The 12000-nt window shown below is 33.3% G+C and overlaps 1 protein-coding gene across 2 annotated transcripts in view; it reads left to right on the forward strand.

Moving 5' to 3' along the window:
* The window catches only part of LOC129757038 (pikachurin), an 865561-nt gene that overhangs the window by 697522 nt on the left and 156039 nt on the right, over positions 1–12000 (forward strand). The gene's annotated exons all lie outside the window — the stretch shown is intronic.

A 12000-nucleotide genomic window follows, 5' to 3' on the forward strand; every position in this document is an offset into this window, starting at 1 on the left:
AAAAAAATTTTTTTGGAAGAAGATCATACGAAAAGATCCTACTCTGATTTTTCTTGAATTACATTTAAATTGAAGAAACTCACAATTATAACCGAAACTCAGAGCTCAAAACTGTCTCTAAAAATGAAATTAACTTCACCAAGTCACTTAAAATTGGTTCATATACCGCATGCCATTATAATTTTTAAAAAAAATATCAATCACATGAAAACAAGTAAATCAAAGCTAAACTTTGAATTTAGAACTATTTTTTGCAAACTTAGTAAGAATCATAAGAAGGTCTGGAACTATTTTTCTAGGCTGAGCTTGAAAAAATCAATCATTTTTATTCAAAAAAGTTGCTTTCATTTATTCTAAAAATTGATTTTGATACGATTTCTTCAAAAAACAAAGAAAATTTAGAAAATAACGAATGAACAAAATAATTTCTCACCTGATCCGTGGCAATAATTTGAAGAAATTTCAAAAATTTCCATTTGATCGTAAAAGCTATAGGAATTTTTAACAACACCTTAGAAAATTTACTAGAACTTTGTTTGATGGAATGTTTATGTAGATTGAAAGCGATGGTTTAAATCTTAAATTTGTAACAATTTTTCAACAATTCATTATATCTTCCTCACAATATATATTCGTGTTTCTCAATGAATTTTCGAATGAATTATTTCGAGTAAAATATTACTTGTACATGTGCATGTGAAAACTAATAAACCTCCCAGAGATTATTTTTAAAATCTCATCGAAAAGTTAATTTTTGTTTCTTCTGAAGGTTTACGCAAAAATTTGAAAAATTTTTGATGTTTTGAGAATTGAAATATTTTAAATAAGGTTCATAAATAGTGAACTTTTTTGGAATTTTTCTACAGTTTTATAAGCTAAGTTGTAGATAAAGACAACCACTACTTAAATGAAGCATAAATTTATTGGAGAAAAAACTACAGCCAGGGTCTCTAAATCACAAAACAGTAAAAAAAAAATTCAATTTTTCGGTAATTTTTTACATTTTAGAATGTTTGAACCAAGAGATGAAGTACATAAATATGTTTGTAATTGAAAAAATATGTGTATTTTATGTAGATTCACAAGTTTTTTGAAGACATGCGTACAAAAATTTTCAATGGTTTAGAAATTTGGACTTATCAAGGTGTCATTTTATTCGATTTTGTTATTCATCTTACGACTGTGAATTGAAATTAAAAAAAACAAAACCTTTTGAAGGTCTTATTGACCATTTTCATAAACTAGAACCTTTGTGACCCTGTTTTCATGTCTTCAAGCTAGTTGCAGACATCATCAAAAAAGAAAAAAAAGAGATGAAAAAAATAAAGAACTGGGTCTTTCTCTTCCAATAACTGAAAAATGCAGTACCGTATATGTCTGTGATGTTCTGATGTTCGTGTTTTCATCAAATTTGTGAATTTGTAAAGAGATAAATAAAATGATACGTAAAACTTTAAGTATTCGATTTTTTCATGATAACGTAGTAATTTTATTTTAATTTTGAAAAATCAAAACTTTTTTCATAAACTACATTTTGCGTTAGATGCCGTTGAGGATTTAATTATGTCAATGTTTACAAGTTGGCATACGAGAGCAGAAGTAAAACAATGAACGAGCAAACAAATACACATAATTTCATGCAGTGACTCACACTAAGCAACTGTCAAAATTATGCATTGAAAGTAATTCTGTCAATTCAACAAAGTAATTCTGTCAATTCAGAAATATTTACACACAGAAACTAGATTCTAAATGCATTATATGCCCATATTTTGTTTAACTTTTGAAATTAGAACTCATTATTGAGAACTTGGTTTCCAAATTTTGCAATAAGAACTTCAAATGATGCAAAACAATGTTTGATTGATGTTAAAAAAAAAATTCTTCAACTACTTATTTTTAAAAGTGTTTTTTAATGTTTTGGCTTTGTTAAAAGACAGTTGTATCTCACTTGATTAAGATGAAAGGCCTGTTTATATATGTTTTATTATAATTTAAATGGTTTTTCTTACTATTTCATCTGCAAATCCGAAATTCAACAAATTGAAGCTTTTGGCAAAGTTGTAAATGACAAGATATTGGAATAAGAGACAGGTTCTGAATGCCCATATCAAGGCAGGTTAAATGCCTATATCAAGAAAAATAGATTAGTCTTATAAATTTTTTACTTTTTATCATTAAAACATTAAATCTACGCTCGAATCACGATCTTACAGCAAAAAAAGAAGGATTTCATACTGATCCGATAAAAATACGATTTAAACAAAATATTACCATGAAATATGGCCATTTGGCATACTTAACTATGTTTCATGCAAAAGAACTAGTGATGTTAAAAATTTCACCAAAATTTCATCTTTGACGTATGCTTAACATCCGTTTCTACTATTTTTAATTAAACAATATCAAAATATTGCAAGTGTTAATGAAATATAGCTAAAAACTTAAATATGCGCATTTAGCCCGCCAGTTTCGGAAATCGGCTAGAGATTTTAACAGAAAAATTGCTCTAACGTATATAAAAAAGATGTCCTTCTCATGTGTATATAGTTTTCAGACTCCTGTCTAATGGAATATGGGAGAAAATGATTGCTTTCCTTAATATGCGCATATAGCCCGCCTCTCTCCTCTATATATTCCATTTGAAATTTGTTTGTTTCCTACCATAGCCATAATAACGATTTATCGGTTAAAAAACCCTGTTTTATATAATTTTTTAATTTTTTTGTGAGCGCGATTTAAACTTTCTTCAAAAATATGTTATACATTCATTATAGTGTCGTTAACCCAAGCATTTTTGTACACATAACTATTTTGTGTAGGATTTTTCCATAGTAAATTTAGGATAGTGTGATGAAAACCATAAAATAGAATCGAGTTACTCTAAATATTCTATGATATGTGTGTGATAATGCAGCAAAATCAATGAAATTTGTTGAAAATGTTGATATATTTTGACGAAATTAGACAATTAACGCCTTAAACAAACTTTGGAGTAAACTTCCACGAATTTTCTCGAGTTAAGCTGAAAATAAAACTAATAAAACGGGAATGATAACTTTGTAAGCATAAGTTTGAAATTCTAACATCAAGGAAGGCAATCATCATCGAGACGTTCGATACCTGATAAACATCATCCTTCTTTGCCACATTATTTTTTGTGGGAATCTTTCAAATACAGAAGCGTCGTTGTCATGCATGATTGTTAATATTATTTGGTTGAAGATGGAAAAAATTGACTGCTTGGATTTTTTGGCTCTTAATGTAGTCATGTATGGCTTAGTAAAAATGATTGATTTTCGGAACGTAAGTTTGAATAATGTTTAATTAATGATAGTTTAGAAGAAAATAAAAATTTGAAATTTTTAATTTTTGTTTCCAAACGTAATTTTGGTCACATTAAGAAGAACAATTTTATAAAAGTTTCTATTTTTTAAATATTCGAACTGATGAAAATCTTATTCTTAATTCGAAATTGTTATCTGTATTTCATTTTAAAAATTAAAACACATTATTTATCATAATTTTTCAGTGTTTAGAAATTTATAAATTGAAATAAACATTTGAATTATGAGCTCTGAAAAAAACATGTTGAAACTAACTGTGGCATAAAAAATGTACACCAATTAAATTTTATTCATGAATGCAGTTTTGATTACCTCAATTTTCCCTAAATTCTTGCAATATATAAAAAAAATATCTTGTAACATTCGAGAGTGCATCTGAAAGTACACAGAAATAATTAAATCATGTGAATAGCTAATTTTTGAACAGAATGATTTACACAGCTGAACGTTTGGTTGAAGAAAAAAGCCTGGATCACCCCCTTTTCCCCCCATATTTAAACGATATTTTATTGAATTGATAATTGATATTGGTTTAGACATGATCAGGCTCTTCTCGTTGATTCAACAGTTACTTTCAAATCAATTTCGTTTATAAAAAGAACTTTTTTTTAATATTTCGTGAATTTAGGGGAAATTGGGTCGACTGAGCGCTGAACAGTAAGGGAGAATGAGGATACTTAATTCCTGGGGATACTTGATTTCTTAGCTATACATATCTCCAAACTGGAGTGTCGTACAAAGATCAAATGTTCTAGAAAATGTGCCAAATGGAAAAAAATAGCAATGGTTGATGCTCAAAAAATTTTAACAAAATAAGTTTTTGGGTTATTGAACTTTGTTTGAAAAATTTCCCAAAATGTGGCTTGAAGATCTTTTTTCATCATTTCAAAATGTTCCTAACATGGAAATATTATAACAAAAATATTTATTCCAATGCATCAATCTTTCGAGTGTAAAATGAATTTCAAAATAAAATATTCTCAAAGCGATGGAAAACTCCCAACTTTTTTCAGGAAAAGTTTACTAAAATGTTTATTTTGGGTACAATTGATCCCTAATATTTGGGTTCAAATGACCCCGGTATATTCTTCTTCTCAATGGATCGTGGTCATTGCTGATTACGAGATTACTAATATTTATCCAATAGCTAATATCCATCCATAAATTATCTGAAGAAAAGGGCTAAAATAATTCATTTTCTCTTGTTTATAAAAAATTGCGCCCGTAAGTATGCAATGTCATAAGGGTTGAGAAAAAGCTATAGAATTTTTTTTCTGACAATCATATATTGTGAAATGAGAACAAACATGACCAATTACCATTCTATCTAAAAATAAGAAAAGGGGATCAAGTATCCCCACTTTCCCCTACTTATCTTAAAATATTTAAGGAAGTTATACAGCTGATTCCATGTTTTTACCCTCTGTTCTTTTGTGTGACAATGGTTTTTCAAGCTAACTACATAATTAGGGAGAAATAAAGATGATTGAGGCTTCTCTCATCAACTGAGCCCAAAACAAAGTTCATCATTCAAGTAAAAGTTGAGTTTTACTCCTGATTTTATGACTATGCACATTTTTTATGCATTTTCAACTTTTACAATTATTTTTTAAAGATATCATAAGAATTCAGAGGAAAAAGGTACAATCGAGGCTTTCTTCGTCAACTAAACGCTTAGAGGTGTAAAGTTTGATGTATGATACAATCAGTTTTGTGCATTTTCTGACGCATTTTAATTTGTTACCACATTTTTTTGGTACATACCACCTGATTTTAAGAAAAATTGGGGTGATTGAGGCTCTTCTATCATTCATTTGTTTGACTTTTTTTTGTAAGGAATTTTATATTTACACTCCAAAAAATGGGGGAAATTTGGCAAAATGAGACGTTCATTTTAATTGCATAAGAAATGATAGTTTTCCAGAATTTAGTACAGTTGAGGCGATCGTCATAAGAATAGGTACCTTTTTTGATCAAAAATCCTCACTGTGCGATGGATTAGTCCGGCCCTGACAAAAGGACAATTCAACACTCGGCCTAGCAACCATTAGGCAGAATGAGCATTCAATTTGTTGTCCGTAAGGCTCAGTATCTATACAAATGACCGTTCGGCCTAGCAATCATTTGGCCTAATATCCTTTCGGCCTAGCGTCAAAGATGTCTAATTCGACCTAAATAGTAACCCTTCTTACTGGATAATGACCATTTAGCCTAACAATCATTCGGTCTAGCATCCATTCGACCTATTTTCCACCCGACTTACGTCTATTTGGCCTAAGGATCCTTTGGCCTAGTGACCATTTCGGCTCAGTATCCATGCAGACTAGTTTTAAGAAATGTCAGCTCAGCACTTACTCGACCTAATAACCATTCGGCCTATCGCCCATTTGGCGGGATGAGCATTGGACATAGCATAAGGTTGTCCGATTTCCTGGTTTTTTTCCGGGTTTGCCTGGATATTTAAACTTCGGGAACAGTTCGGCCCGGTTGTCCTGGTTTTATTAAAAAAAAAAAGCCGGATTTATAAACTTTATTTGGCAAATCTAACAACTAAAAAAAAACAAAATGAGTTTTTAAATAGTCATGAAAGCTTTTTGAAAGCCTAAAATACAATTTGAAATCGGTCGATGAGTTTTGATGAAATTTTTTTAACAATTTTTTTTCTTGATTTTTGTTGAGCAATTTCTGGGTTTTGTCAAAATTTTTCCCGATATTGCCCATATTTTTGGTCGTCAATTTTGAAATTAAATGCCTGGATTTTGCCAGTTTCCATATAAATTTGCCCGCATTTGACCGACCCGGAAAAGTGCTGAAAAAATTATGGTAACCTTGGCAAAGCATCCTTAGGGTCTAGGATCAATTCAACTTTACGTCCATTCGGCTTAGCGAACATTAGGCCTAACATCCTTTCAGCCTTGCTTCCATTCGGTCTAACATCCTTGCGTCCTTTCGGCTGGATATCCATCGGCCGTATCGGCAGGATAATCCATTTGGTGTAACGTCTGTTGACTGAACGACGTTTTGCCAAATGAGCCGACTTAGTTTGATGCCTGTTTTTTTATGGAAAAAATGAAGCTTTTCAAAACTTGGTTGTAGCTATTTCTGTTTTGATTTGCGTTAAAACATTACAACTTGAAAAAAAAATGAAATGTGGATAATATGTATATGTAGATACGTCTAAAATACACTCGATGGCACTAATGGAAACCTTACATAAGTACCCTACCAGCCAATTTCGAAATATTCCCTGTTTTAACAAGTTTAATGGTACCGTCAACTGGGGCAACATGCAACAATCTTCAACTTCAATGGCTTCTAAAAAACTTATGTTCACAGTTAATCGTATCCTTTATGCATCATAAGTTTTAAGGATGCTGGGGCATCAAATTGGCGTAGTTAAAAAAAATATTGGTTTCTTCAGTTATTTTTAATTTTCTAAAAACATGCGATTTTCACCCTCCTTAGAAAATGGGGTAACTTGCAACAAACTTTGTTTTTAATGAAAAATCTTATGAACACGTATGAAAATTCATAGTTTTTAATATATTTGCGATGCCTTAAAGACCATTACGCATGACAACACCAATTGCAGTAGTTTTTGGGTCTGTAAAAACAAATTTTCACATTTTTTCTGAAAATAAGGATGCTGCATACATTTAGGGGCTAAATAATATTACGAAAAATTCTACAAGCTGAAATCATAAAAATAAATGTTTGGATGAATGAAATTTAAATGTTAACAAACGCGTGATGCAAAACATTCATATTCCAACACATGGAAACGAGATTTACAAGGCATTTCTTTGATTTGCATTTTGTTGCATTTAACCCCAGACACCTAACTGAATTTTAAAAATATTCATTTAAAAAAATTGGGTGATTGTTCGAAAAATATTTTTACACCAACAATGTTGGTATAACATGAGGAAACCTGTAAAAAGTTTGTAGGCAATTTTATCAAGCCGATCCGTCATACTGGGTAAAGTTTTTTTCGACTTCAAAACATGTCAAAATTTGTACATTTATTGCTCGATTTTTCAAATTTTACATAAAAATAAAAAACTTAAAACAACTAGCTTAAGATGCGAGAAATTATGTCATCATCATTTTGTTATCATTAAAAGATAACTTTATTACAATACATGAAATTAAAAATTGATTCAATGTAGTGTTATATAAATGTTGCATCGAACCCCGCTGTTGCATGATGCCCCGTTTGACGGTACTCTTTTCCTGATAAACTATGATAATTTTGAATGATGATATACGCCTCAACAAGAGCGGCTTCCAGTTATTTGTTTGACACTTTCTCCATCAGATGCCATGCCAGCTGATGTAAATTGAGTAGTGTTAACCGATGCACTATGCCACAGCTATTTTTGATCCATCACGTTGAAATATTACCTGTCATTGATGATCAATGCACCGAACAATAAACAAATTCTCCTGGGTCGTCCCGCCGCTTTCGAAACCATATCATGAGTGAGAACTTTCCCGAAGCCATAACATCCACAGCTTTATTGCTTTTTTATTCAATATCGTTAATATGCTTTTCTCTACTTGGTAGCAGTCCTCGAAGTGCTGCGCATCAGTTTTCCAGAAATAGAGCAAAACCCTTTGCTTATGGGGTTGTTTTACAAGCAGCAACTGCCGGGGAGCCATTTTTCACATCCTCAGCCAATACCGGATGGTTCCCCAGGTTCCATATATGTATGTGCAAGCAGGTTCCATATTAGTGTGTCACTATATTTTCCTTGACATGTTGCCGCAAAGGGTTCGCCTGAACCTGCTAGTCGTTTCAAGGACACCCGGAAGTTAAGTCGGTTTTCTACCTTGAAAACCAAGGAAAGAGACAAGAAGAGTCCTATTTAGCAAAAGCAAAACGACAACAGAAAACGGAACATTCTCTGCCATACCACGGATATTCTCACGTCAGCATTTAAGGTATTCCGGCTGCTGCTAGAATACCTTAAGAAATAGGATGTTTCCGTCAACACGTTTGTTTCAAATTTGAAATTTGTCATGTGTGTTTTTGAACTTTATTTGATAAGTTGATCACATCGTGGATGCCAATAATTGATCCAGTTTTTATTCACGTTGGGTTATGTTCAAGACATAAGTCTACAAAAAAGTTCAGAAACACGCGTTGTAACAAATAGAATAATTCAAAAACAACAATTTACAACTCGATCAATTTGTCAGACTTGACCGGCCCTAATCCATAAACTTATTGACGGGTTCTAACTTTTGTTTCCCTGTTTCCGGTGCGAGTCCGGATGGGTCTGAGCTGCAGAAATTGTTATACTCCGGGTAGGATTGTGTAGCTATGTGTGGCCCCGGCCAGATATTTATGCCAAACCGCAGCAACGAACGAGCGAACGGGGAGGATTCTTGATCTTCTTCATACAACAAGTATGTACGGTATAGTATATTTTGTTCCCCAAGCCCCCAGCCCAGCAGAACATATGGCAAATTGCAATGCACTTTATTGGAAAACAGTACTGGAAAGTCGGTTGTGGTTTGGTGTTTCGGTTCGAGCTTCGCTGGAAGTCAGAGCTTGGGCAAAGTTTATTTCTACAGTGGACTGGTTGAAAATGGCAACAGGAAGGAGCATTTTACACAATCTAGAAAATGTGTTTTAATAACTTGCGTTTTGTATAACTAAATCAATACAGTACACAATAAGAAAATTTCTTTAAATTTATAATAATACTAGCTGACCCGGTAAACTCCGTTTTACCTATAATAAAAAAATTGTAATGAATGTTTTATTTCATCTACATGTCTTAAACTTAACCGTGCTCACAAAACAATTTTTAAAAAATCATTAAAAATGGCTTGTGTCCTATTCAAATGTGATTTTGTATGAGGACCCCCTTACATAAAAAGTAAGATTCTTGAAACTATTATACAAACCATCTCTGACCCAAAAAACCCTCGGATACAAAATTTTACTTCATTCCGACCGACCGTTTATTCGTGATGGTGTCACAAAAAAAAACGCCTCCATTTTTATCCTCAGATAGCCTTTTCCAGTGATTAAGAGTGCAATTGTTTTCATCTGCTCTCCACAAACTGTGCGGTGAGAGATGAATCGCACTGCAATCAAAAACAAGAACGAGATTGTCAGCACATAAGAGTCAGAGAGAGCATTCATATCCGCTGATAAAGAGAATTATCTCATGTGTGTGTGTGTGGGGCCCCGTCACATCAAAAAGCGTGTGACGCTCTCTTACTTGAGTTTACCACTCATCTTCGCCACACGTTTCAAATATGGGAGTTCTCCCTCTTTGCTTTCTCTCTCTGAAAATTTCTTTGAGCTCGGCTAGTAAAACTACCAAAATGAGCGTGGCGACGAAAACAGAGAATGCAATAACCTTCGCTCCAATTTCACTTCGATTGGCTGTCATGGACATCTGCGTAAGAGTAAAATGCAAGCTTAATTCTTTTGAGCAGGCCCAAGCGCAATTTCGCATTATGTTGAGAAGAAATCTGAGAGCTAACACAGTTTTTTCTTGGTACGTTTACGGTGGTCTCCGAATCAGTGGTGCCAGAGATGTCCGGACTTTTCAGAAATTGGCCTGATTTTCGAGAGCCCATCCTGATTTTTCAAAAAGACTTATAATGTCCTGATTTTCGAACATTGGTTATTAAAGTGTCCTTAATTGTCCTGATTTGAATAAAAAACCGGAATTATAATGGAATTTGTATCTAAATGGTGAGATCATCAAAAAATTTTGTCATAAAATAGTTTTACCTCTTAAACCGATGGAAATTTTCGGTTCAGATGATTTTTAAACGGTGTTTTAAGATATAAACTGCAAGCTACCCAAGAAGCTGATCTCTCCTGTTCCATCAATTAAGGCGTCTACAGCACCGTTATTTTGCGTACATTAATGCAAACCAAAAAGAGCTGCATTTATAAGATTAGATTGCACTACTAAAAAAATAGACCACAAAAAGCATTTATGAATAAAAAATAGAAACCATATCGTTTGAACATTTCATTAGAAAATGAGACAGAATTTATATTCATGTGGAAGTCGTCAATTATGAGAAATTATAACACAAATGAACGCAGCGTCCGATCACTTCCATCTGTACCGTTGAGCCGTCAACACGTACGCCGGAGCATCGTATCGTTGCTGTGTACCTGCAGGAACATTTTACATTATTTATTTTTTCCTTACCTGTATTTCAATCAGCACTTTTCAGTGCTAAAATTATTTTCATTTTCTTTTATTCATATTTTCTCTTTTCTTTCCAGCATGGGGAAGTCATCGGCCGGGTCAAGGGCCGGAAGAAAACGGATTGCCGAACCTAATTCAGGTCCATCGCCCAAAAAAGTTGAAATTTCCAATTCATTCGATGTCCTTCATAACATCGGTGATGAGGAAATATTCATATTTAATTCTGATAAGAGTACTAAGAAACCTTCTTCTTCTTATACTCTTAAAAACGAAAAGATTCCACCAATAACGGTCACGATTCCTAACTTCAATGCCTTTCGAAAAGAAATCGTCACTTCCGTCAAGGATGTGAAGATTTCTTTTCAGATCGGTCGAAGGGGAACTGCTCGTATATTGGCGGAATCTTTTAATGATTTTCAAAAAATTTTAACTTATTTGAATAATAAAAAACACCAATTTTTTACGTACGACACTAGAAGTGATCGTCCTTTTAAAGTTGTACTTCGGGGTCTCACCGGCGATCAGACACCGGATGAGATCACAACTGAATTAAATTCTTTGTTAGGTTTTTCTCCAATTCAAGTAATTCAAATGAGGAAAAGAACCAACACGAATAATACCAGTAGTGTTGGTTTTGCTCCTGAACTTTATTTGATCCATTTTAAAAAGGATCAGGTTAATAATTTAAAAATTCTGGAAAAGGCTCGTCTTATGTTTCATTGTCGAGTAAAATTTGAACCTTTTCGTAAATCTACTACCAATTTTTTACAAAATATTACGCAATGTCGTCGTTGTCAAGCTTTTTGTCACGGCACTAAAAATTGTAGAATGAATGCCAGATGCATGTTTTGCGGCTCATTCGATCATGAAAAATCTAAATGCCTTTTTGGTGGTGATAAACCAAAAACAGAATTTTTTAAGTGTGCGAATTGCGCAGGTAATCACTCCTCGAATTCTCTAGACTGTCCCATCAGGGCAAAAATTATTGCTTCTAGGAAAAATCCCAAAGTTTCCAGAAAAGTTTCTTCTCCTCCTTCCTCTTTTTCGTCTTCACACGTCGGGCCGGCAAACAACCTGCCTGTTCGCAGTCAGCCTCGGTCTACATTGGAATCACGGCTGGGTAATACCCGAAGTGATTTTAATGTTACCTGTGCTGAATCTGCGCCCCAGACTCGTTGTTTATCGTTCTCAGAGGTGGTTGAAAATGGGTTTCCCTCTTCAGGTTTAACTAATAAAAATGGGAAAAAACCAAGTCTCAACGTTCATGCGAAGGCTTGGGAAAATCCCCGAAATTCAAATACTTGTTCTTCTCCTTCATTTTCTGATCCTAACAAATTTGTTGATTTGGGTGAGATTACTGAGGAAAAATTAAAATTTTTGCATCAAAATTTAATGGAAATGATGCAACTTATGTTGAAAGCAAATTCAATGTTTGAAGCTTTCCAAACTTCTTTTAATTATGC

The sequence above is a fragment of the Uranotaenia lowii genome, chromosome 3, assembly GCF_029784155.1.
Source record: "Uranotaenia lowii strain MFRU-FL chromosome 3, ASM2978415v1, whole genome shotgun sequence".
Lineage (NCBI taxonomy): Eukaryota > Metazoa > Arthropoda > Insecta > Diptera > Culicidae > Uranotaenia > Uranotaenia lowii.